Source organism: Sturnira hondurensis, unplaced genomic scaffold (genome assembly GCF_014824575.4).
Source record: "Sturnira hondurensis isolate 20B ecotype Veracruz unplaced genomic scaffold, ASM1482457v3 Scaffold0018399, whole genome shotgun sequence".
NCBI lineage: Eukaryota > Metazoa > Chordata > Mammalia > Chiroptera > Phyllostomidae > Sturnira > Sturnira hondurensis.
In genome coordinates, this window is record NW_028091030.1 from 1,442,837 (window position 1) to 1,469,113 (window position 26,277).

At 52.9% G+C, this 26,277-nt stretch overlaps 1 long non-coding RNA gene across 1 annotated transcript in view; it reads left to right on the forward strand.

Annotated features, from left to right (window-relative positions):
• LOC119002978 (uncharacterized) overlaps positions 1 to 20,571 on the forward strand; it is a 79,325-nt gene extending 58,754 nt beyond the window's left edge. Inside the window, exon 3 of the long non-coding RNA XR_005069850.1 lies at positions 20,445 to 20,571. This is a non-coding gene — a long non-coding RNA (uncharacterized LOC119002978). The remainder of the gene's footprint in view (positions 1 to 20,444) is intronic.
• Positions 20,572 to 26,277: the final 5,706 nt, after the last annotated feature.

The window sequence follows — 26,277 nt, forward strand, 5'->3', positions numbered from 1 at the left end:
ATCTCCTTACCATCTTCACAGCTTCCTGCCCCCTCTGCAGCCTGGCTGCAGTGAATGGGGCCTCAGTTTACCCCGGGTCCAAAGCCATTACCAGGGAATCCTCCTCGACTCTCTCCTTCATCCCCCCACATCCAGCCCATCCCGGGTCCTGTCCAGTCTGCCTCCTAAGTAACTCAGGAATCCACCCCTTCTCTCCATCGCCGCCCTCTTGGAAGCCCGCACCATCTCCTACCTGGACAGCTGATCTCCCCATCTCCTCTCAGGCTCTTCCTGCTAATCCAGTCTCTCTGTGACATTTTTAAAGATAGGTTTGTTTTAACTTACAGGCTCTATTTTTTAGAGGAGTTTTATGTTCACAAAAAATTTGATCAGAAAGCACAGAGTTCCCAAATACTTCCCCACCAACATGCCGTTTCCCCTATTATTTACATCACGTATTATTGTGGAACTTTTATTACAGTTGGTGAGCCAGTATCGCTACATTATTACTAACTGAAGTCCACAGTCTGCATTAGGTTTCACTCTGTGTGTCCTACACTCTGTGGGTTTTGACAAATGCGAACGGACGGCATCCATTATTACTGTTTAGTGCCGAATAGCTTCACTGGCCTAAAAATACCCTGTGCGCTGCCGGTTCATGCCTCCTTCACCCTCTAACTCGTGGTGACCATGGCTCTTTTTACCGTTGCCATCGTTTTGCCTTTTCCAGAGTGTTGTGTAGCTGGAGTTACTACGTAGCCTTTTCTGGCTGGTTTCTTTGACTAAGCAACATGCACTTTAGGTTCGTGCCTGTCTCTTTGTGACTTGATAATTCATTTCTGTTTATTACTGAATAGTATTCCATTGTATGAAAGACCACCGTCTGTTTATTCTGTCTGTGGGTCCTGCTAAAGGACGTCGTGGTCGATTCCAGCTTTTTGGTAAATGGTCATGAATAAGCTGCTGTAGACACTCACGTGCAGGTTTTGTGTAGACGCACGTGTTGGGCTCAGCCCCAAGGATCACGAGTGCCGTATCGCACCGCAAGAGTGTTTTCAGTTCTGTAAGAACTGACAAACTGTCTTCCGCAGTGACTGCATTTCTACCGGCAATGAATGAGGGGCTCCATTGCTCCACATCCTTGCCAGCATTTGGTATGACTGGTTTTTTGGATTCTGATAAGTTTGCATTTTTTGGAGTTCAGTAGGTTTGCAGCAGCATCTTATTGCTGTCCTACATCCCAGACATTTTGCAAAAGATATTTGGATTAACCGTACCTCTTCCAGCATTCTGTGTTCCCACCACTCTTAGAAAAAATACCCCCACTCCTCGGATGGTCTGCTTCTGCCCCCCTGGCCGGGTCACATCACCCCCTCCCCCTGCCCACCCCACACCATCTGTGCCAGCCTCATTTCAGTTCCCGGATCAGTGCCAGCCCCGTCTTGCCTTGGGGCCGGTCACAGGCTGTGCCCTCTGGTTAGAGCGCTCGTCCGGCCCTCTCTGTACACGGCAGGTCCCTCTCACTCTTCAGTGTCCAGCTCTAATTCGCCTCCTTGGGGAGCCCTTTTACTTCTCTCTTATTGTACAGTATTTATTGCTTTCATGGCACATATGTCAAACTGGATTCATAGGTTTATTTGCTGGATTATTTATTTAAAATAGCCTGAGAGACCCTGGCGGCCAGGCCCACGTCAGTTTGTTCGCCACCACATCCCTGTGTGTCACACTGCACTCGGCATCAAGGCGTTACTCAGTGTTTATTTGCCAGTTAGGGGATGAGCAGTTGGGTCAGTTTAGCCGAACAGGAAAGGGAAGAGGAAATGCTTACTGCGCATCATTGGGTACCAGCTATAGTAGGGCATGTTCATGTTCATTGTCCCCTTTGATTTTAGGAGGGAAGATCATCTGTACAGGTGAGAAAACTCAGGAAGAGGGGACTTAGACCAGAGACCACTCAGATTCCTATGGGGCCAGGCAGCTAATGCAAATAGTGAGCCAGCTGAGTGACAACCTAACAAACCGGCAGCCCAGGCTTGATGATAACAAGGATTTACCCATGACTTTATTGTCTGGGAGACATCAGGGAGCAGTCGGGAGTGTGGTAAACTTCAACACACATATATATATATATATATATGTCATCTAAAGAGACAAGCCACTGTTCAGATCCAGTATTTTTATATCTTCTGAAATGTAAAAAAAAAAAAGAAGTTGTTGAAATCTCAGGTTTTTAAAAGAGATTATTTCCTAATTGTCAAATATTGCCAACTCACTCACAATTTTTAAAGAAAAATTTTAAATGCCACTGTGCTGTGGCTGTATTAGGCCGGTGGAAGTATGGTCTACCAGCCACTGGCTTCAACTCTGACTTAGAAAACTGGGAGCAGAAAAGCAGGGGAGGTCTTTCCCGCTTTCCCGCAGATTGCGATGGGAGTCCTGATGTGTCCCGCCCCATCAGACCTGCTGGAAGGCTGTCTCCTGTGCCAGGAACTGACGAAACATAATGTGTCTTGGAACTTTGGACTCACACTACAGACATGGTCCAAAGGAAAGATCTCAGAGCTTTGTGGTACACTAGAGTTGACAAGCATTTGTTACATTTCTTTAGGCCATGTTTTCAAGGTCCTTGACCCAAGGACTTGGCTTTTAAACAAGCAGGCCCACAGGTTCTGACCTGGACATCATTGTGCTTACGTACATTTCCCATCGACATAAGTGTGGGCAGTTGGGAAAGTGTGGGCAGTCAGAGTGCCTGGACCGTTCATTTACTCACCCCTCATTCACAAATGTGCACCGATGTCCACTGTGCACGGGGCAGTGTTGTCCCTGCTGGGGAAATGGCGAGTTAAGTCTCTGTCCTCGTGGAGCCTGACTTCAGGGAGTGACTGGAGGGGTGGGGAGCTGCCCAAGACAGTCTGGTCCAGGAAGTCTTCTTGGAGGAGGCAATGTCTGAGCAGAGACCTGTGAAATGAGGGAGTGATCTGAGTGAAGATCCTGGGCAAGAGATTCTGAGCACAGAGGAGCAAGACTACCCGCAGTGGAGCAGCCTGGGGTGTTCAAGGCCATTGATCCAAGAGGATCAGGAGGAGGAAAGAAAGTCACTCTGCTTCCTGAGTTTGGTGGACGCCAGCCGCCCAGCAGGCAGGCAGGACTGGGAGCAGACAGGCCACGCTGTGGAGCAGAGAAGGTGCTCACACCTCTGGCCTAAGTGCAGATGCCAGGTTTGATCCGCACCTCACCTGAGTTCTTCCTCTTAAAGTTGACCCTCTGGGTCTCTGCGATCTGGGGACATGCAGGGGAATAGACACCCCCCACCACTCCTGATCATCGACAATTAAGTGCTCACTCCCATCTGGAAGAGGAGGCTGCTTTGCCTGTCACCCACCCAGGGAGAGCCCACTGGTAAATAACAGGCAGGTGGGCATGGCTTCCCTTTGAAACGGGATTTATAACGGCAGCTGGGAGATGATTAATTACTGCTGCCCCCTCTGCCCGGCCACGTGCGGCCCAGGGATCAGCTCTGTTTCTAAGGCTCAGCCCAGGCAGGAACCCTGAGGTTGCCAGGAGCAAAGAGAGGGCTTTTTATAAATCTTTTCTCTCCCTTTCAAAAGGGACTTACTTGCAGAGGGAGGGGGCATCGGGACACTGAACATCAGCTCCTTTCCTGCCTGTTCCTCGGGCTCCATGGGCTTCTTCTCCAGGAAGGGCAGCCGCAGCCTCAGGGAGAGGCCCAGCAGTTGGGGCTCGGATCACACTGTGTGTGTGTCTGAATTGGCAATTGATGAGTCTTTTATTTTTCAGCTTTAATGAAACGCAAGGACTCACAAGGAGTTTTCACCCGTCGTCCTTCACTAAATGCACCTCCCCAACACTTCTTCCTCCCTTTTCTCGTGTCTCCAAGGAGCCAGGAATCATACAGGGAGGCCAGGCTCACAGGCTTGGTGTCAGGCTGGTGAGGGTTCAAATCCCACGTAGATGCTTACTCATTCTGTAACTAGGGCATATTGTCGAACTCCTGGCCTCAGTTTCCTCATCTGACAAATGGGAATAATTACAGCACTCACCTCCATCTCTTTCCCTCCCACAGTGTCTCCTTGTGTGGCCTTGCGTTTCTCTCTGTCGTCTCAAATCCAAACCCCTTTGCTTTCTACTCCTCCCATCTAGCCTGCATCCCTCTCTCCATCTTCCTCTCTCCTCATGCTCTGGAGTCTCAGCCCCAGGGATCTCTTTCTTCCAACTCTTCCTCACCACCACCAGCCACCTGCCTTCTCTCTGCCCCCTTCATCTTGTCTAATTGCTTGCTGGAGCCCAGACTGGCACTACCAGGACTAAGCATGCAACAGGAAGTTGGGGGGCGGTGACAGAGTGATGGGCATGGGAGAGGTGTTCAGGGGCCACGTAGGGCTCAGGGGCATGACGGCCAGCAGGGAACAGCCAAAGGGCAGGGCGAGCCAGTGACTGTCTGTCTAGGGAGGCTGAAGTGAGCAAGATTTGTTGGTTTCTGGGGCCCAGAGCTGACTCTGGTCCTGTGTGCACACTCGCTCCCAGGTGCCAGCTCAGCGGTGGCCCCCTTCAGCCCCCACAGAGCAGGGACTGGGGTGCAGCCAGGACCTCTGCAGTGTGCACAGCTACCACGGGTGAACCTGGGCTTTGCTCTACAGGACACTCCAGGTCCTTCACAGGGAGAAAACCTGGAGCAACATTACTTGAGGCTCAGTTTGCTCACCTTAAAATCAGGCTGGTAATGATGCAGAAGTCACTGCTGGGAGCTTAAGGAAGCTGCTTGCAGAGGGCATCCCGCAGTCCCTGGCACACAGGAGGGCTCCACAGGGCTTGCCAGTGCTGTCACCGGGGACTTGGGGGTGGGGAGGCAGACTTGAGTGTCCTTGCCCGTTTTACCTGGGCAGGTGTCTCTCCCCCACTTCAGGGAGCGTTGGCATTGTAATAGCTAGATGTCATAACACATCAAAAGATGAAGCAACACTCGCGTGGTGCTTTGGAAGGAATAAAACTCTTTTCATAGGTGATCTCCCTGAATGCTCCCCACAGTCCTGGGGTGGGTGAATTATTCATCTCGTTTTGCAGAGGAGAAAACCGAAGTTCAAAGGAGTCAAACAATGCGTGGGCACCCAGCTCTGAGCTGGGACAGAGCAGGATTCCAGGGCAGGCTGGCTCCACAGGCAGGCAGGCAGACCACTCCTTGGCCACCTCCTGGAGGGGCAGGCACAGACTCTGATGGGCAAAGGAGCCTCAGGCTCAGTTTCAATTTCAACATCAGTGCAGCTGTGTGCTGCTTGCCAGTGTGCAAAGTGTACCCCATTAGTGATCCTGTGTGACCGTGACACAGCTTGCAGTTGGGGTGGGAGGCCATAGCCCCACTTCACAGATGAGGAAAACAGAACCTGGAAAAGGGAGTCCAGGCAGCGCGACTGTCTTTCTGCAGATGTGAGGCCAGAAGTGGCAGCTGATTCTCACAAAGGGAGAGCAAACAAGACAAGAGGGCTCCCTAGGCAAGCCGATGATGAGAAAGCAAAGAGAACGGCTAAACTGAGCACAACTCCCCGAATCCCAACGTTAGAACCTGGGAACCCTTCTCCAGGGCCGGTAGATCTTAGAGATGGTTCGAATCAAACAGTTCTCTACTCTAATAACTTTTTTAAAAGATTTTATTTATTTATCTTTAGAGGGGAAGGGAAGAAGAGAGGGAGAGAAATCTCATTGTATGGTTGCCTCTTGTGGGTCCCCCACTGGGAACTGGTCTGCAACCCAGGCATGTGCCGGACTGGGAATCGAACCATGATCCTTTGGTTCGCAAGCCCACGCTCAATCCACTGAGCTACACCAGCCAGGGCCTACTCTAGTAACTTTTAAAAATCCTACTTAGGAATAACATATATGTAATAAAGAGCATCCATCTCCAGCATACACCTCAGTGATTTTTTACACCCTGAGTAGCCACCATCCAGATCAAATATAGAACATTCCCATCCATCAGGGCCAGAAGGCTCTCGGTGCCCCTCCGAGTCAGCGCTCTCCTTCCACTCCGTCGCCATCCCTGCCGCCCCCGCTAACTGGTCTGGCTTCTGTCCCCATCAAGCTGTTCTTGTATCTTGAGCTCCATGTAGATGGAATTCAACAGCATGGACTCCTCCAGGTCTGCCTTCTTTAGCGCAACAGAATGGTTTTACGGCCCACCCACCTGGCTGCGCGCAGCAGTAGTCTGTTCTTCTCTGGGTGATACTCCATTGTGTGGGAACGCGGGGCGGTCCATCCATGCCTCTGTGGCTGGACGCTGGGTTGTTTCCCTCTTTGGGCACTTGTGACTAACGCTGCAGCACACATTCCGGCCCCCGTCTTCGCGTGGCACACGCGGGCACTGCTCTTGGGGGTGTGTCACTGGGAGAAGAAAGGCCGAGCTGCCGTGAAGTAGGCAAAGGTTTAGCCTCAGCAGACACTGCCCGATGGAGTGGTCCTGCCGTTGGCCAGTCCTGAGAGCCACGTGTGAAAGTTCTGGTTGCTCCCCTGCTCGCTCACCCTTGGCATCATTCCTCCGCTCGGTTTCAGCCACCTGCTGGCTCTGCAGTGATGCTTCATTGTGGTTTTCATTTGCATGTCCCCTGGTGAGTAACGAAGCAGAACACCTTCTCATGGGTTTATTGGCTATTTAGATATCTTCCTTTGGGAAGTGTGCCTTTTGTCCTAATGTTAACACAAATGACTTTTTTTGTTGTTGTATTCTTACTGATTTGTAGGTGTTCTTTATATATGCTGGATTTGAGCTGTTTGTCATTCATAGATACTACAAACACTTCTCCCAGTCTGGGGTTTGCATTTTCAGTGTCTTCATTGTGTCCAAGGACAGATGGTTTGAGAGGAAAGAGAATGAACATTCATCGATGCTTAACACTCGTCACCCCTCGATGTGGTGGGCACCACCACCCCCCATCTCTTCACACCCCCCCATCACCTGACAGTAAGGGGTGTAAGGAACTCACCCACGGTCTCCCAGTTGGCAAGCAGCTGGGCTGGTTTTCTCGTCCCAAAGCTCCCCCTTCCTGCTCTGAGTGTCAGCGGCAGAGGAGGTTCCCAGGCCCCTACTCCCTGCCCCCTTCGCCACCATCAACAGCTGCAGAGGTGTGTGCTCGGGGGAGTCTCTGTCTCTTTGCCTTCCCCGGAGTGAGAGCTTCCTAATTATCTGCCTTGTTTTGTTTGAAGTGAGTTTCTTGGCATCATCAACTACATTCCATTACTAATTCAAAAGAGCTTCCAAAAGCGTATTGAAAAGGTTGGCACTGGCTGGTGTTTGGGATTATTCTTAATGCCAGCACCTTACATGTATACAATTCCTTTCATTTATAAAGTGCCTTCCTGAGTGTTGCCTTATTGCATATTCATTAGCTTCAGCCAATGAAGCAATTAAGCAGGGCAGCCATTGTAGTTTTTACCAAGATCTGACCCAGTGCTGCTCAGGGGGACACAGTTGAATGAGTCCTGTGCTTGGACATTCGAAGTCCAGTGAGTAAGATGCAGGTCTCAGGTCAATGTCCCGTGCACAGGTGCAGTAACAGAGACTCATTTGTCAGTGAGTTTTTACCATGTGGCAGGCACCGTGTTCAGTGGCCATTGCAGAGAGCAAGCCAGAAACCAGACACAGTCCTCATGGAGCTGGCAGAGGTGGAGAAGCTGCAGTGGGAGCATGGCACCCTGCCCTGGGAGAGATGGGAAGCTCCACGTAGGGGGCAACATGTGAATTGGGTCTCGAAGGATGAATAGGAGTTCATCAGGTGGGGGGAGAGGGGTATGGCATTCCAAACCAGAGAACTACATGGACAAAAGCTGGACCTGTGACATACCCAAGGTCACATGGCCAGGAAGTGGGCGAGTCTTCTGCTTCTGAGCCCTGTGTTCTTCCACCCTCCATGCTGTCTTCCTTCACACTCCCGGGGCACAGAGACCACAGAGAAGTGGGTGGGTTAGCACAGCCTGTGCCATTGCCACCCAGTGGCTAAGCCATCACTGATGCCAGACCCAGGGGCAGTTCGCCCAGGCAGCACTGGCCATTCTGGGTGTGTCTCGTCTAACTACTGGAATACATTATTCCTGCTCACACCTCTGACCCCACCCCCAACATACATCTCTGGTGTTCAGTGGGTGTCTACTTCCTGAATGTCCATGTCCCTGGCCGCTGGGATCTGGGGGTAGGGCTGTGATTTGATGTTGGGGGAAACACATGGCAGGGCCCCATCTCCCGAGAGGCTAGAACTTGTGTTGTTTCCTGACCTGCGGACTCTGGCAGTTGGAGGTGTGTCATACAGCAAAACTCCACGACTCTGCCAGGGCCTGGCTGGTCCAAGGAGCTCCAGACAGTCCACAGAAAGAGCCGGTCCTGGGTGTGTGCGGGGCCAACACCGCTGAGAGGAAATGGAGTAGCATTTGTTGTAAACTGTGAACCAAGTCAGGCTTCCCGCCCAGCAGGAAAACGGGTAGGAAAGTGTCCCCTTGTCAGGGGACTTTGTCTCTGCTTCCCTTCCACAAGCATTTGAGTGGTTTCGCTGGGAGCAGGCCTGTGCTGAGAGGCAGAGTGGAGTCGGCAGTTTCCAGCCCTAGCCCATTAATAGCCACCATTAATTGAGTGCTTACTGCATGCCAAGCACAGAGCTGAGGGCGCCACAGACATTTGTATTATTGAACCCTCAGAAGGCCTCTGCGAGTGTGATTACTCCCTCGGGCTGGTGGGGGCGCAGGGGAGCCCTGTGCAGAGCTCAGTCTGGCCAGAAGCAGAAGGGGGAGCCTCCTGTGTGTGTGTCAGGGGGTGGGCACAGAGTTGTGGGCTCCGGGGTGGAGAGAACACCAGGGGCATCAGGGGAGAGGGTGGCTCCTAACTGAGGCCTTTGCAGAGGGGTAAGGTTGTGACAGAAGAAATGAGGAGAGTGGGCCTCCCAGCGGAGGCAAAGGCCTAGAGGCAGGAAGGCGCAGAGCAGGCAACTGAGGAGGACAGCGGAGGGCACGGCCCGCAGTCAGCCTGCGCGTGTGAGTCTGGGCCCCCGCTCTCACCAGCTCTCTGCCTCTTGGTGAGTTACATGGCAGTCCTGCCAGCTCCTCCATGCTTTTTATAAAAGTCAAGGTGAAAGTCACATGACATTAAAGTAGCCATTTCCAAGCGAACACCTCAATGGCATTTACAGTGCCATTGTGCAACCACTGCTTCCGGCTCATTCCAGAACGTCTTTATCGCCCTGAAGAAAACCCCATGCCCTTGGAGACCCCTCCACCCCAGCCTCTGGCCACTGCTTTTTTGCTTTCTGTCTGTGTCAGCGTACCTACCAGAGATTCTGCATGAGTGGTGTTGTACAATGTGTGGCCTTTCGTGTCTGGCTCATGGTGTGCAGAGTCATCCATATCACAGTACGTATTAGTGCTGTGCTGTGTGTCCCTGATTCTGGCTTAGTAGTGTCCCATATATGGACCCATCCCATGTATCTGCTTCTTCATTCAAAGGCTGATGGGCATTCGCGCTGTTCCCACCTTTCGGCTTCTGTGAGTGGCTCTGCTATGAGCATGTGTGTGCAGGCATCCCTTTAGTACCAGTCTTCAGTTCTTTGGGTCCATACCTAGGAGTGGAACTGCAGGGGTCATAGGGCAGTGCTGTGTAGAACTTGTTGAGGATACATCACTTCTTTGAACCTCAGTTTCTACACCTGTAGAATGGGTAACAACAAGCCCTACCTCATGCAGGGTGGACGAGAAAGAGTTCAAGGATTAAATGAAGTACAATGCCCAGGGTAGCGAAGGCTCCAGGTGCATTAGGGAGAGGCTGGGTTGAAGAGGGCTGATGGCTGTTGGAAGGAAAAATGAGGGGACAGGGCTCCCCTGTGCCTGGCTGGACTCAGCTCTGCCCCTGGGCAGTGGGCTCTGTCTATAAGACATGGGCCAGAGTGAGCAGGTGGCTGGTGCCCCGAGAACCAAGCCCCCTTCCTGCATTTGGGTCCTGGGCGAGGTCCTGGGCTGGTCCTCCCCAGCCCCACGGGGCAGCCCTCACCCTCAGGGAAGCCCCCAGAGACTGGCAATGTAGTGCTCCCCCATTGCTGCTCGGCCCTCTCCCTCCCGCCTTTCGCCTCTCGGAGCCTGCTGGGGAGCCGTTCAGGCGGGGCAAGCAGCAGGGGTTCCAAAACCAGATTAACAGGTAAAAATTCGCATTCTCTGCCTGTTACTCACCTGGCTGAGCTGCAAAGTCTATGACAGGACAGGAATTGGGAGGTGGGGAAGAGCCAGCATCGTCTGAGAGGGAGAGAGCCTCAGGCTTTTGATGTGGGGAGAGACCAGAATGGCACCAGGTGAATCCCACTGCCGTTCTTTCAAATTTGCCTCCCCTAGTCTGTGGTCTGAGCCACTTGGCCCAGGAGTTGCAGGAGGTGGCAGAGAGGGACAGCACACTTTGTCCGGGAATGACCCCGACACCTGAGCTTCCCCCACCCTGTCTCTGCCGCTGTGTTCAGGGCCCCTTTGGTAGTGGGAGGCAGGTCTGGGGCCCAGTACTCAGGCAGAACGGAGCTCCCATCCGGCCGTGACCCTGCAGGAGTTGCAAGTGACCTTGGGCAGATTGTAATCTCTCTGAGCCTCAGCTTCTTCATCTATAAAAAGGGAGGTCACAAACCCTCTCGGCTGGGTTTTAGTATTCAGTGAGATCAGGAGGGAAGGCAAGTTGTCATAAGCCCTTAATATTAGATGGGAGATGGTCTCAGTCACAGTCAGTCCAAGTCTCAGGTTTGACGCCTGCTGCGCATTGAGGCCTGCGATGGCAGGACCCGTGCCTGTCTCCTCCTGGGCCCCTTGCGTCTTTGGTCAGCTTCCCTAACAGCAGAACCTGAGTGGAGATGGCTGTACAAGTGAATTACTGAGGGACGATTTCTGGGAGGGGAACCTAAGCGACCATGGAGTCCAAGGACAGCCTCGCCTCAGCTGGATCCCACTGGGAGCTCTGAGTATGAAGGGCATCGTGGAGTTTGTGCCCAGCACGTTCCTTCGGTCAGCACTGCGGCCGTGCTTGGAGTGGGGGTGCGGTTCGTGGCCTCCCAGGCATCTCTGGATGACAAGGTTCCACAGAGCCAGGAGCCAGTGGTCCCCCCAAAGAAGGCATGGGTGGAGACTTTAGCAGCCAGTGCTGCTGAGGTTGGGGGAGGGGTGCTCCATCCAGGAAAGGGGTGATGGTGCAGCACCCCCAATCCCTTACTTTAGAACCGGGAAGAAGACAGAGGCTGTGGCACCTGATAGACCTAGCTGTGAAGTCCCTCTCTGCCACTTACTGGAATCGCTGACCTTCCAGGGTCTTCATTTAACAACCCCTCCTACATAGGGTCCATGTGAAGATGCATCAGATAGATGCCATGTGGACAGCAGGTTCACTGGGCCTGGCACACAGTAGGCCCTCAGTACCTGCTGGGTGCAGGGTGGAGTCAGGCTTCTAGCTTTCACTGAGTCAGGTGAGCTCAGTCCCTCGCACAGGCAGGGGGCAGACCATGTGATCCCCAACAGCCCCTGTCTCCAGGGCTGGGACTGAGGAGCAGGCCATTGTTCCTGGCTCCGTTCCTCCAGGAATGAGACTCATAGCCAGAGCCTTTGGCACTGGGGTCAGCCGAGGCCTGGGGTTTCCCCACGGCTGTTTGTCCCAAGGGACTGACTTATTCCCATTGTTATTTTGTCAGGCTACACCAGTACACTCTACTTGTAAAAAAATGACACATTTCGGGTGAGATTTAACTCCCGTTGCCAGGCTCCTTTCCCCACTGTTTGTCCAGAGGACCGATGTCATTAAAAAACAAAACGGAGTAAATTTCAAGGTCTAATTCATGAATTGGGGGTGCATCCCATCTCGCAGATAGACAGGAACTCCCAGGAGTTGTACAAAATGGAAGGCTTTTATAGACAGAAGGGGGTGGGAAAATGAAATTTCTAGCAAAGAGCGCATAGTTCCAGGCTTAGATCACCCCCCTTTGTGGGTGCTGATCAGGAAATTCCAGGCTGACCTGTTAAGATTACATTCCTGGGAAAGCCTGAAACTGTAATTAGGTAGGGTATTAAATCTTGGTTTGCTGACGCTGGCTTAGCACAAGTGACTCCATTTTGGGCCTGTCATCTCTTTTTTTTTTTAACGATGTCAACACTTCAGAGCAGTGCCTAAGTGTGGCTGGGTTGTGGTTCGGAAAGGCCCCCTTCAGGGCTGAGGCTACCCGGGGTCCCAGTGAGGACCAGGATGAAGGTAAGCCACTTCCCAGGGTCCTTGCCCAGCTGAGGTTAGCACTGAGAGTAGAGTGAGCTGCCTGGCACGGTTTCCTCAGGGTGTGAATGGCGCTGTCTTTGTAATGCTAACAATAGCTTCCACTTCCTGAGGCTTCTTCAGAGCAGACACCATGCTGGGCAAGCTCCTGTCTTGTCATTTTACTCTGCTAATGAGAAGCTTCTTTATCCTCCTACAGATGAGGAAACTGAGGCTCAGAGAGGTTCCCAGAAGATGTCCCAAGTCACATAATGGTGGGCATTTAAATACAGCCGCACCCACCACTGAGGCAAGGTGCCAGGGACCCAGGCCTTGGCCCAGTCGGCCTCCGGCTGGTTTTCTCCAAAGCACAGGTCGTTTCACCCCTGGGACTCGGGCTCTTTGGATTCCTTCTCACGTCCCCACTACCCATCTGTGGGACTGAGCCCCTTCCTCTCATCCGAGGGTTGAAGGTTATTGAGCACCTCCGTCACATTTTGAAGAAGAGAAAGTAGGAGCCCAGAGAAGGCACATGACCCGCCCAGGGCGCACAGTGAAGCTGCCCCAGAGCAGAGGTTTCTTGCCTCTGGGTCAGCACTCTCAACCATTTGACCTCACAGCTTTAATCCAGACTTTGCTGTGTGTGCATGCACACGTGCACGTGTGTAAGGGGGAGAGGGAGTGTGTGCCTTTGTGTGCCCGAAGAGCCCAAACTGGGGGGAGGCGGGGGCACAGAGGCCTGCGGGGAGGGGAAGAAGCTTCTGTCCTCCACTGCCTTCATCATGGACAGTCCAGGTGCAGGCCAGCAGAGGCGTGGCCTCAGCCTGGCCACCCCTGATGAAAACCACTGCATCCGGGCAGGGAGCACCCCTCCCAATATTACCTGGAGGGGGCCTGCTTGTCCTTTCCCACCTGGGCTGGTCTGAATCCCCTGCCACCCAGGGGTTGGTGGCCTGATCACTTGCCCTGTGGCTGCGTGGAAGCTTTATGTAAGTATCAGGCAAGAGAAACAGATCCCACGCTCCCTGGAAAGCTTTTCATCAGCGTCCCCAGAGAGGGCTTCAGAGTTCCAAGGATCAGGGCTTGAACTCCAGACAAAGAAGGAAAATCCAGGGCCTGGATGCCCCCGTTACTCCTCTGTGAAGTTCCTCTGGCTTCCCATCAGCGCAGGCTTCCGTCTCGGCACCGATGGCCTGCCGCCTCCCCTCCTCTCATGCCTCTGCCAGAGCACGGCTGCGTGCTGCGTCCCACACCGGTCGTGCAAGTCGAGGCTCCCTCTGCTTGGAATGCCTTTCCTCCTCTTCCCTACCACCCTCCACCTGGGCCACTCATCCGGGGGCTTCCTCCTTGACTTCAGCAGTGCTGTTTCCCATTCATCTGGCACCTAAGTGTGACAGGCAATTGGCGACACTGGGGATACAGCAGTGAGTGGGTTAGAACGTTCCCCAGTCTCTTCCTTCTCCCAGCTGTTCATAAACTGCATCTCCCACTTGGCTTCACTGCAGGTAATGCCTCAGTCCCTCTCCCCTCCCCTGGCCACTTACGCAGTGGGCTCCCAGTGAGTGTTGGAATGAATGAGTGAATGCACGGATGAACGCATAATGAACAGATACATATTATGGCACTACCTTCTATTGTAATGCTTCTTCAGGGACATCTCTACCCTTGAGTCTAGGGCTGTATGCCATATTCTGTTTTGGACATCAAGTTTCTATGTTCCCAGGGTTTGTTATTTTCATTAATAGTAACAGAATCCATACCATTCATCTGGCCCTTCCCATATGCCAGGCATCGACGGAAGTATGCCCTGCATTCTCACAACAACACTGTCAGTAGGAGCAAGATAAGGCCCATTTTACAGGTAAGAACTAAGGCTCAGAGACGTTAGGGCATTTGCCAAAGTCACACCTAGTCAGAGGTAGAGGCGGGACCCTAACGCCAGTGGTCTGCTCCAGAGCCCCACGTTTATGGAGGGATTGAATGAATGGCTCACGCTATCTGAGATCTTGGTAACTGAAGGAGTTGACTCATACTCAGAAGCAGCCACCTCGGCCCTGCTTGTACAAATGTGTGTAGCATGCACACATGCACGCGCCCTTCACTCTCCCTCAGTGTGTGCTCTCTGTGCTGGAGTCTGTCTTCATGCCCTCACATGTGCTCTCGAGCAGACCACACATCTGAGGGCCCTTATTACATGGTCCTTGCTTAGCTAGACCTGTGGTCACTGTGTCCTAGAAGATTGACTGTAAATGCAGTTGGTTTAGGTGAAGCACTTGTCAGGGGAGGTGGGAGGAAACCAATAGATGGTCTGGAAATGAATGATGGAGGATAAGCCCTGAGTTCCAGGGTGAATCCCAAGTCCGTGGAGATACGCAGGCGTATGGAATGCTCCCGGGCATCCGAGCTTGGTGGACATGGACGCCTCTAAAGTCTAGCAAGATGCTCAGCCACTCACTCATCCATCCATCAAAACCTTAAGTGCTGAAGCTTCAGCAATGAATGTGGAATCTGGGGCAGTAGTGATCTTCCAGGACCTAAAACCCCAGAGTGGGAGGTCCTTGCTTTGCGGGCAGTGGGGAGCTGCCGAGTGGCGTGGGCCACACCCCACTCCTGCAGGTCTGTCTGCCCACCTGGTGGGAGATGAAGTGAGGGCAGGGCATGAGCTGCAGGGAAGAGTATGTGGAGGCTGTGGCTGTGGAGGACAGCATGAAGCCTTGGGTTGGGGAAGATGGGGAAAATGGCAGGTAGAGGGGAAGGCCTGTGTAAGGAGAAGTTTCTAGGTAGGTGTGACTGAGCTGTTGGGGGTGGGGATGAAGAGAGAGTGGAACCCCAAATCCTGAACATTTGGGGGACTCTGTGTTTGGAAGGATTCCTGGAGGGGCCATTTCTGGTTAAATAATAATAGTTGTAATAGGTATTACTGAAGCCTTACTCTGAACCAGGAACTGTGCTGAGGACTTTATGCATTCTGTCACATTAAATACTTACCAGAAACCCCCAAGGTAATTACTGTCATCTCCATTCTATACACGGGGAAACTGAGGCACGGTTAACTTGACACAGAGCACCCAGCCAGTCAATGGTAGAGTTAGGCTTCAACTCCAGGGTGCTGCTGGAGCTTCCCAGTGTCACCCCTGCCTCCCGTGACTGGCCTGCAGGATGCCCGCTTTATTTCCAGAAAAGATCTGCTTTTCCAAGCTGGAGAGCTGAGAAGAGAGGGCAGGACGATTTAGGGTTCATACGAAACCCAAGGTGAGTGCAGAAGCAGCCCCTCCGGGGAGGAGGCCGGCAGCCTGCCTGGACTCCCCGCTCTGGGTGGTGGGGATAACGGCCCGGAAGATTAATGAGGGGACTGGGGGAGAGGAAGGGAAGGAAGAAAAATTGCTGCCCATTATACCTGTCCTTTGGCGAGGCCTGGTAATTAGCAAACCCTCAGCAGTAAAATATTTCGCTTTGGTGTAATTGCAAAGTAATTACGTGGTGTGGGTTGTGTATTAATCGTGTTGATTAATAACACTCAGGTAGTAATTAAACATCTGCTTCATAATCGTGTGCAGGCTGAAGCTTAACATACGTGCACTCACACACACGTGCCTGTGCCACATGGAGGCTCCTTGGTCCCTGAGGTGCTCATTTGTGTGTCCCCATGTGAGAGAGAGAGAGAGAGAGAGAGAGAGAGAGAGCCTGGCTGCGTTGAGACCCTCACTTCCCCACCGTACATTGAGGCCTTGCTGTCTCCACCCTCTCCTGGGACACATGGAGGAAATGACCTGGCCCCGGGGATGTGCCACCCTGAAGCCTCTCTCAGCACAAACTCTGCCTCCAAGGGTGTCTCCTTCCCAGCTGAGCTGCCTGGCTCCGTGGGTTGGCTAGGGGTTCAAGGGCTCCTCCACATGTGACAGTAGGCTGGTGTGTCTTAGAACTCACTGTGCTCTCAGCGTTAGACCTTTGGCTTCTAGGGTCCTTTCCTGGGCAGGTTAATTTTTCCTAGCAGGTGGGGAGAAACCACTCCGGGTAGGACCCGCCTTCACTGAGGCCCCTGTAGTACCTCTGAGCCTGGATTTGATGATCTGATCCCAGAGGCTGCAGGGACCAGAGCGGGACACAGCCGTGGGGGCCAGGAGCCCCTGTTCTAGCTTGGATTCTGCCCCACTGGCTCGCACTGGTCCAGTTGCTCTCCTCCTCTGTCCCTCAGGTTCCAGGTCTGTGAAACAAAGAAAACCGAGCAAGTTTAGAGGCCTCCAAGGGCCTTTCCAGATCTGCCGTGCTCGGATTCTAATTTGGTTTGTGCTAATTAGGAATCGGAGACAATTTAAATTCAATACATCCAATCCTTAGTGAGTAAACAATCAGAAATAATTCCTTCCTTTATGACTTCTCAAAGACTCACTCATGAGCGATGAGAACCCAAGCTGAAATCAATAGCTTTTATTTCGCAGACAGAGAAATGGCAGAATCCCTGAGCTGCCGGGCATTGCAATTCATTCTTGTATTTTAAATTTTTATGTTTATGTTTATGGACTGCCATTAGACAATATAGATATATCCTGAAGGTTGATTTTTTTGCATTAACTTAACTCATTTTACTTATTAGTTCACATTTATAGCTCGGGTTTAATAAGCGCACAGTGCAAAAGTCATAAAACAGTCCTTTTTTAGCCATATTTTAAAATCAAGACTCTTCTCTGAGTCATCCCAGGTTTATTTGCTCATAACTTGTTTCTCCTGTGATTTGAGGCCCAGCATTGCCAATTCCAACCAGTCATTTGACCTTGAGCTTCAGTGTGCCTCATTTGTAACAGGAAAAGTTACCACTAATTAATAAAAGTAATAGCTGCTTAAATTTAGAAGCAAGCATCCAGCACTCTCTACTGTGTTCAGAGTGCTCCTCATATGGGATCTGGTTGAACCCTACATCCCTATGAAGTGGCTCTATTTATTTTCTTTTCACTTTATAGGGAAGGAAACTGAGGCCCAGAGAGGTTGGCTGACCTGCCTGAGGCCACACAGCTGCTGGCAGTGGCTGAGCTGGGATGCAAACCTAATGTGTCTCGGTCCAGTCTCTGCCTTTCCGCCTATGTCTGTCTCATCCCCCATCCTCCTGGCACCCCTCCGTCACGTCTTTTCTCCCCACCAGACGGCAAGGCCCTCTCGTCTCCCTCTCACTCTCTCACCATCTGTTTCCACTTGCCTGGACCGCTCCTTTTTGTCCGCCTGGAGGATTCCTCTGCTCTCTGACCTTCAATGGCTCCCCATGGCCTGTAGATGAAGTTCGTCATCCTTAGCCTGGCATTCAAGGACGTTAACCACCCAGCTCCTGCCTTCACTTCCTGGCAGCCTCGGCTCGTGCTTCTGAATACCCACCCCACACTTGGGTACCCCCATGCCTTTGCTCACCCTGGTCCCTTTGCCCACAGAGCCCTGCTCTCCTTTCTATACATTCAAATCTGCCCCCTCCTCCAGGAAGCCTTCCCTGGGACTCAAGAAGGAAGAGACCCTTCTGTCCTCTGAACTCAGAACCAGGTGTTGAGTCCTCCTTAGCCTCCTTGAATGAAGAAAACAAGGTCATTGCCTTCCTGTCTCCATAACAGTGAGCTCCTTAGAAGGTGCTCTCTGTGCCTCCCTCCCCCGCCCCCCCACCTCCCGCCCCTTCCGAGTCCCAGGGGCACAGCAGACATTCAGTTAACACTCACCGAGCTGAGCAGACACTCCTGGTGCTTGTGTTCTGCAGGACAGGGAACTCTGAGTCCTCTCCGTGGCACGCAGGGCCAGCCCCATGCCAGCTCCAGGAGAGGCTTGGTCCGGTTTTTATCAGCTTTCAGGGTGAAGCACTGACCGCAGGACCTTTCCAACTCATTTCCCACTCTCCCCGAGGCCCCACTCGGGTGTCTCTGTGCCTTTGCTCCCTCTGGCCCCCTGCCCCCAGAGCCCTCTTCTCATCTCCCAATACACGCGTCTGCCCTCTGCTCCAGGGAGCCTTAATGTGCCTGCTGGGTCCCCCATGCTGTTGTCATAAGGAAANTCCGTGGCACGCAGGGCCAGCCCCATGCCAGCTCCGGGAGAGGCTTGGTCCGGGTTTTATCAGCTTTCAGGGTGAAGCACTGACCGCAGGACCTTTCCAACTCATTTCCCACTCTCCCCGAGGCCCCACTCGGGTGTCTCTGTGCCTTTGCTCCCTCTGGCCCCCTGCCCCCAGAGCCCTCTTCTCATCTCCCAATACACGCGTCTGCCCTCTGCTCCAGGGAGCCTTAATGTGCCTGCTGGGTCCCCCATGCTGTTGTCATAAGGAAATTCAAGGAGGGGGAGTCTGATGTTGGCATCTCTGCCTGCGAGTTTTCAGAGCCCTGGGTTTCAGATCTGACCCTGAGAGACGGGTGCTAGGTCCAACACCCCCTTTCACGGATGGCGGACCAAGGCCCCACGAATAAGAGGATGTGCCCGAGGGCTCATAATGTTACTTGGGCTTGGGACTGGAACCCAGGACTCTGTCTGTGGGCCCATCGGGTGTAATGCTGTCACCTCCTAGGAATGCAGGTCCCCCACCCCCAGCCGTGGGTCTGTCATAGGGTGGGTGGTCTGCTTCTCTTAATGGATTTGAGGGAGCATGGACTGGGGTGTGGATGAAAGATGGAAGATGGGGGTCCCCCAGATGAGCCTCTTCACCAAGTGTGTGTGAGGAGGGGGCCCAGAGAGGCTGACCCACACGTTATCCGGATGGGGCTGGAGCCAGACTGTAGGCGGCCACCGTTAGCACACTGCTAAAAAATAGTCTTTGTGTTACCTCTTTTCTACAGCCATTTATTTATTTCTTTATTATACCCTTTTGGAAAAAGTGGGGACTGCCATCCCTACTAGGAATTTGTCCCCCGGCAACCCCCCCGCCAATCCTCACGTGCTGGCTGTGCTGGCTGCTGTCTGGCATGACATTAGCCTTCGCCAGCTTGCCGAGTGCAGATGACATTTGCATTTTGCTGGCTGGTGAGAGGTGGGCTGGGGTGTGGGGTCCCGTGGGCAGGTGGGGAGTTTGCAGCCCACAGGGAAAAGCAGTTGTGCTGGGTGGGGGCCCTCACTGGTCGGGGAGAGGCAGAAAAGCGGGGAGGTTGGGAGCTGGGATCGGAGGGAACAAATAATGGCGGAATTGAGACATTTTTGTCTAAAGATGTGCCGAGGACAAAAAGCAGCCCCCAGTCCAGTGCCCTGCCCCACCTCGGGCTCTCACAGTGTCCTCTCCCGCGTTGCCTCCCTGACATTTACTGAGCGCTTGCCGTGTGCCAGATGCTCTGCTGTGGCTTCAGACTTAGGAAGTCATTGTAACTCCCTGCAGTTCTTAAAGAGAGAGGCCACCGTTATTCCTGTTTCACAGACCAGGAGACTGACACCCTGAGAGGACACCTGAGTTACCTAGGCCCCACTTCTGGAAAGGGGTTGCCCCAGCATATGGCGAGGTTGGCCTGCCTCCGAAGCCTGTATTCTGACCACTGTGGGCATTGCCTCCCACACCTCGCCCGGCTTGAACACGGCCAGGAAACCAGTCTCTGCTCGGGCCCGTCCCAGCATCACCTGACGGTCATGACTCAGAGCCTGGCTGTGCGCCCTTGGCTGCCCCCGGGGCTGCAAGGTTGACAGCTCCAAAAAAGGGAGCATCCTTAGAGAGAGCACCCAGCCGAGTCAGGGGAGACCCCAGGTTCAGTCCTCACTCGGCCACCAAATTGCTGTGTGACTCTGGACAAGTCCCTGCCCCTTCCTGGGTGTCATTCTCCTCATTGGTAAAAGGAAGCCGTTGGTCTGGATGGATGGAGCATTCTGAGAATGCTTTTGTACACGAGAAAGGAGCTTTCTCCAACGTACTTGAACTCTCCCGGAGTTCCCACCCACTCGCTCAGACACATAAAGTTGTTTTACATCAAAGCAAACCGTGGACACTTGCCAAGCGCCTCCACTGTGCAAAGCGCACTGCGCTAGACACAGTGGGCGTGATGCTTACGTGTGTTTTTGGGACCTACACACAGGCATATGCATACCTTTGCATCTTAGAATTCTCTGGCTTCCTAGTCCTGATACATAACCCTAGGCATCTGCATCTTTGCCTCATCACACTGCATCCTCGGGGCACAGAGAGCATTTCAAACAAAAACAGGAGACCTCAGGTAGCACGAGTGGCGAGATCTCCGCCCACTAGGCAGTCACGGCTGGCTCTGTTGATCTCTGACAGGTGGGCATCTCCTGGACAGCCCTGAGCTCGCAGTGGCCAGAGCTTCTACATTGTCATCAAAGCAACTTGAACGCTTGGAATTCGGCTTCTAGGGACGTGGGCACTGTCCTATTCCAGACGCCAGCCACCCAGGTAAGGTTGTTCAGGCTTGTTCAGCATGGGGGTTCTGCTGCTTTTGTTGTTGTTATGGCTAATAGTGACCCTCAGTGGGCACCCTGTCATTCCTTATCTGAGGGCCCTGTTTTGGTCCCTTCATTAGCAGGAGGGCCCAGTGGCTAAGGCTCTGAAGTCCAACAGACTGGGGTTCAAATCCTGGAATCACCGATTACTAGGAGCGTGGCCTGGAGCCCTTTCTGTGTCTCTGCTTCCTCATCGGTCAGCCAAAGAAGTGACAGTACCCACCTTTTGGGTTTGGGGTAGAGATAAAATGAGGTTCTACATGCAAAAGGCCTAGAACAGGATGGACACATGGGTGGACATACAGTAAGCTCAGAAGCCAATACAGGTCAGCTGTTACTAAGAGTATGCCTGCACCCGTGACAATTCGGAATTAATTTATTCTTGCATTGGTGGAGCGGAGCCCACATTCGCACTAGAATGTGGACTTGGAGAGGGCAGGGGTTTGTCTGTCTGAATTGAATCCCCAGGTCCCAGTAGAGCAAACTAGCCATTATTTGTTGAATGAATACGGATGTGGAAAGATGCTCTTCTTACCTATATTATACAAAATCCTCAGAACAGTCCTTGGAGGGCCTTGCAGTAGTTGGACTGTGGGTTCAGTTGTGTGTGACAAAAATCCAAAATAACGGTTCCTCAAACAAGAGGTTGCTTTTTTCTAAGTAAAATTCTGAGCTAAGGGGATTCTTCTGCATGAAACGTTAGAGGCCAAGTTTCCTTGCATCCTGGGACGCCACCCTCTCTTGTCCACGTGACCCACGGTGGCCCACGGCAGTCTTTCCTTTCCACTTGGCAAGAAGGAGAAGTCAGAAAAGGAGAGGTACGCTGGGCTCTGAGAGAATCACACACCCCTTCCGCTCACGTCCCCTTGGCCAGAGAGCAGACAGGTGGCACACCTGGTCGCAGGGGAGGGTGGGAATTAGTCTTTATTCTGGGTGGCCATTTGCCCAGGTACAATTGTATTTCAATGGAAAAAGAGGAAAATGGGTTGAGGGACCCTCTACCTTGCCAGATAAGATAGTTTACCCCCCTTTTCTTTTCATCCTTCCTTCCTCCTTCCACTCCCTGCCCACCACTGATCTTTTCACTGCCTCCATAGTTTTGCCTTTTCCAGGATGTCGTATCATTGAAATCATGCAATACGTGGCCTTCTCAAGTTGGCCTCTTTCACTTAACAACATGCATTGAAAGTTCGTCCGTGTCTTTTCATGGCTTGGCAGCGCCTCGCTTTTTATTGCTGAATAATATCCCACTAGGTGTACCACAGCTTGTTTTTCCATTCACTTACTGCAGGACATCTTGGTTCCAATTCTGGATGATTATGAATCAAACTTCTAAAACATTCATGTGCAAGTTTTGTGTGGCTGTAAGTTTTTGAACAGTTGGGTAAATAGCTAGGAGCATGATTGACAGATTTTTTGGTAAGAGTATAATTAGCTTTTTGGGAAGCTGCCAAGCTGTCTTCCGAAGCAGCTGCCCCACTTTGCGTTCCTACCAGCGGTGAGTGAGAGCCCCTGTTGTTCCACACCCTTCTCGGCGATCGGCGCTGTCAGTGCTATGGCTTCTTGTCCTTCTGTGCTGTGTGCAGTGGCGTGGTCCTCTTTCTACGGTTGAAGATCATGGAACTTGGACAGGGCAACTTGCCTAAGGCAGTAGAGCAGGTGAGAGATCCAGGGACTTTTCTGGGCCTGCTCGACCCCTGAGCTCAATACTGTCCTGCTGCACCGCAGCCTCTGCCCACAGCAGGTCTCCCTGAGACCTGGGACCAGTGCCCTGGGGGGGACTCTCTCTCCCCAAGCTCAGCAGTGGCTGGATTCCAGGGCCTCCTTCATTGATTAGTGCCTGTCTTTCCCAGCAGGACCGAAGGTCAGTGAGGCAGGACAGTGGGGGTTGGGGGAGCAGAGTGAGTGGATCTGAGCCAAGTTGAGAGGGGTCAGACAGTTGGGAAGCCTGGGGCACAAGAGCGCCCAGCAGGCTGCTGGCCTGTGCCCAGTCCTTGGGTCAGAGGGCAGACGGGAGCTGCTGCCCAGGTCGGCAAGAACCAATGATAGTCCAGAAGTGAAGGCTGAGTACAGGGCAGACCCAGTGATGAGAGGCAGTAGAGGCAGAATGGAGATCGAATATTGAAAGAGTTGGGAGTCCATACTCAAGTCAGATTTGATTAAGCAAGACAGGCAATTTGTTAGCTTTTTACGTATAGGCAATTTGAAGTCCCTTTACTGGTATCCAAGGCAAGGCTGAATCCAAGGCTCGAATGATGCTCATATGCATGCCCTCTGCTTCCCTCCTTGTGGGCTTCAGTCCCTGGCAGGCACTCCCTGTGTGGCCGTGGGGCAGTGACCAGCAGCTACAGGCTGACATCCTGCTCATTTCAAAGTCCAGTGGAAGGAGAGCTTCTCTTTCTCAGGAATTACAACAAAAATCCCAGAGTTGAAGCTTATTGGCTAGTGTTGGGTCACATGACCCTCTATGACCAGTAACTGAAACCAGGAGAGAATACGCTGATTGGTCAGACTAGGTTATTGTTGGGTGATGGGTGGTGAGGGGGTGTGTGCTGTGGGAGCGGGAATGGGCCTGAAAGTACCAGAGAGCTGGTAGCCCAAAGGGAAAAACCAGGTGTTATTTTCAGAAGGAGGAAGGAATGCCGGGCAGACAAAACAGCAGATGCTCCCTCTTGGTGCCAGAGCAGGAGGTGGGGAACAGGGAGCTAGCAGGAGGGCCGACTTGTCCCGAACAGGTCCTTCCTGTGGCTTACAGCACCAAAGGTCGCCTCTGACAGGTACACCTCAGTTCCAGTGGATCTGGTATCTGAAAGCCTGATTTGTATTCACTCACATGGACACACACACGCAAACACACAATGTATCTGCAGGTGGTGCTTCCCTTTTCCAAAGGCTTGTCCCCTGAAGTCCTGCCCATATTGAGTCTGCTCTCTAGCAGCCGCCCAGGTATCTCAGCCACATCATATCTGGCTGCCCTGGGTTCCCCTCTACATGCTTGAAAGGCCTTTTCCTTCTCTTCACCTCCATTCCCACCCCATTCCCTCTCCCTCATGGCTGGGGAAAGTGTCTTGAGCTGCTTGAGCATTTATTTGCCCCTCAACAGCCTTGTAGAAGACCCAGCCTATGACAGTCCCCTTCTCAGAGAAGCAACCACAGCCCTCCCCTTGGTCACCACCTTCCTGAGGTCTCTGAGATGGAGGAGGAAAGAGAAGAGGCAGTCACTGGCTGAGCAGCAGTCCCATCTGCAAGGGGCTGCAGGGGCCTGTGCGGGGCTCCAGGGCACGGGCAGGGGGGCCAGTCTTACAGCCCCAGCTGACATCCACCGTGGCAGCACCGTTATGCATTTAGGGTGTGGGGTGTGATTTCATTTGAAAACAGATCTCTGCAGAAAAAAAAGATGGAAAACCACAGTGTATGCTTCTGCCTCCCAGGCAACTGTGGCCTGAGTGCTTTTTTAGATACATCCTTTGCTTGATTTTGGTCAACCACAAACCTCCTGGCCCTTCATCGGTCTCTCTCTCTCTCTCTCTCTCAGCCTCCCTTGCCTGCGGATTCTGCAGCTCTGACTCACCAGGCAGACAACTCAGTATTCCGCATCACCCTGCCTTATATGGTGTGCTCAGTGCTTCTGGGGCAATGAGTGTTCATTCATTTGTTTTTTCAGCCAGCAACTGTTCAGTTCTTATGTGCCAGGCACTGTTTCACTCCCTGGGGACTGAGAGGGAGCAAAGCTGAAAGGTCCCCACCCTCAGGGGTCCCTGCCTTCTCTGGGAGACCTAATGAGGGCGGAACCCTTCCTCCGCATGTCTTGTCCCCAGTCCAGTGTCTTTGGTGCGGAACCACAGCCGGACTTGGTGGGTGCTTTTAAAGGCCGCCACTAGGACTGGTGCTGCAGAGATCACCACTAGACCGTGGTGGTCCCTTCTAGACCACCAGAATGACTTGGTCCTCACTCTGCAGGACTTAAAGTTTAAAATGCAGCTTGTGGTGGGTCTTGGAGCAGAAGGGAGGGCCACAGTTGTAGATCTGGATGCAAACCTGGTCAGGGCATGTGCCTAAGTGAGCAAAGACCAGGGACCCTTGGCTCCCATTCTCCATTCATTCAGCAGCACCTCAGAGATCAGCGCTGGGAGGTGCTTTAGAGGGCTCCTGACTTGTTTTGGGGGCACAGACATGAAAGTACCTCCCCGACATCTGAGGCAGGGAATGAGAGTGCCCAGAGTAGACATGTAAAGGAAGGCTTGGGGGCTCCGGGACCAGATCGAGAAGCCATTTCTGGGAGGTGACGGTGGTAGGGGAACAGGGAATGTTGTACCCTTGAGCTGGGCTTTGAAACTGGGAGGGACATGGGACAGGCGAGGGTTCTGGGAAGGGTGACACGGAGGAGGAAAGAAAACAAAGGCCTGGAGCTGGGACCATGGGGCTTGGAAGGCTGCCTGGCAGGAAGTGAGATCAACACAGTCAGCTTCTTCCCTGCAGGCCTCCAGGCTTGGCCATGCAGGCCCGTGGCCATCTTCACAGTCGCCTTAAAGGACAGCTGGGATTTGGAGCTGAGTAGCTCTTCCATTTCCCTTTTCCCCCTTTATCCCCAGGAAAGGGGATTTTGGAGGGACCCTTAAGAAATGGTGCTGCGCAGGGGTCCCCGGAGGGGCCAGGAGCAATCAGTCCTCCGGTATCCCAGTTTCTTTGCGGAACTTAGAGACCGAATGCACTCGCAGCTTCACAGGCAGCGCACCTGGAGGCCCCTCCCGCCCCGGGAGTCAGAAGCTTGGACTCTTGCCCCCACCCTGCTGCCAGTGCCTCAGCCTCCCTGCCCAGAAGTTCATCACTTGTAAAAGAAGGGGTGAGGCCTCCTGCAGCTTTCAACTTTTTATTCCAAGTCAGTCCTCGGCTCGGATCCCGGCTCTACTAGTAGAGTGACCTGGGCTCTCTGGGCGTCCGTGTTCTCTGTAAACTGGGGGTGGCAATACACACCTTGCAGGCTGGGTGTGAATAGTGAGATCAAATGGGACACCATGCTGAATAGCGTGTCTGCTGGAAGGTCAGTACTCGGTGATGGCGCTCATGCTAACAGAGTCATATTTATATTTTTGACTCTGTAACTCTGTGGGAGGAATCCTCATAGAATCGTAGGTACAGGTACCTGTAGGGCAGTGCAAGTCCATGGCCCCAAAAATGTGGTGATGGGGCTCGAGCAGGGATGTCAAACTCATTTTCACTGGGGGCCCCATCAGCCCCACAGTTGCCTTCAAAGGGCAGAATATAATTTTAGGACTGTGTAAATGTAACTACCCCTTAACTGTTAAGGAGTCGAAATCACATTCGGCCCTTTGAAGGCATCTACGAAGCAGATGGGGGTGAGGCTGGTAGGGCCCCCGGTGAACATGAGTTTGACACCCCCGGGCTAGAGAGTCATGCCCCTCCCATCTCCAAATGTGGGGAGAGCTGCCTACCCCAAATCACATTTGTTCCTCCTTCATCAGGTATGTATTCAGCACGTGCTTTGTGCCTGGTCCTCCTGGAGGCACATGAGAGGCTGTTTGGGCGGAGGGACACCCAAGCCGCCTGCTCTCGGCAGCTCAGGCTGCACTTTGAGGCACCTTCTGCCCTCCAGCTGGCCCGCCGCCACCACTGGCCACAGCTCCTCACGCCAA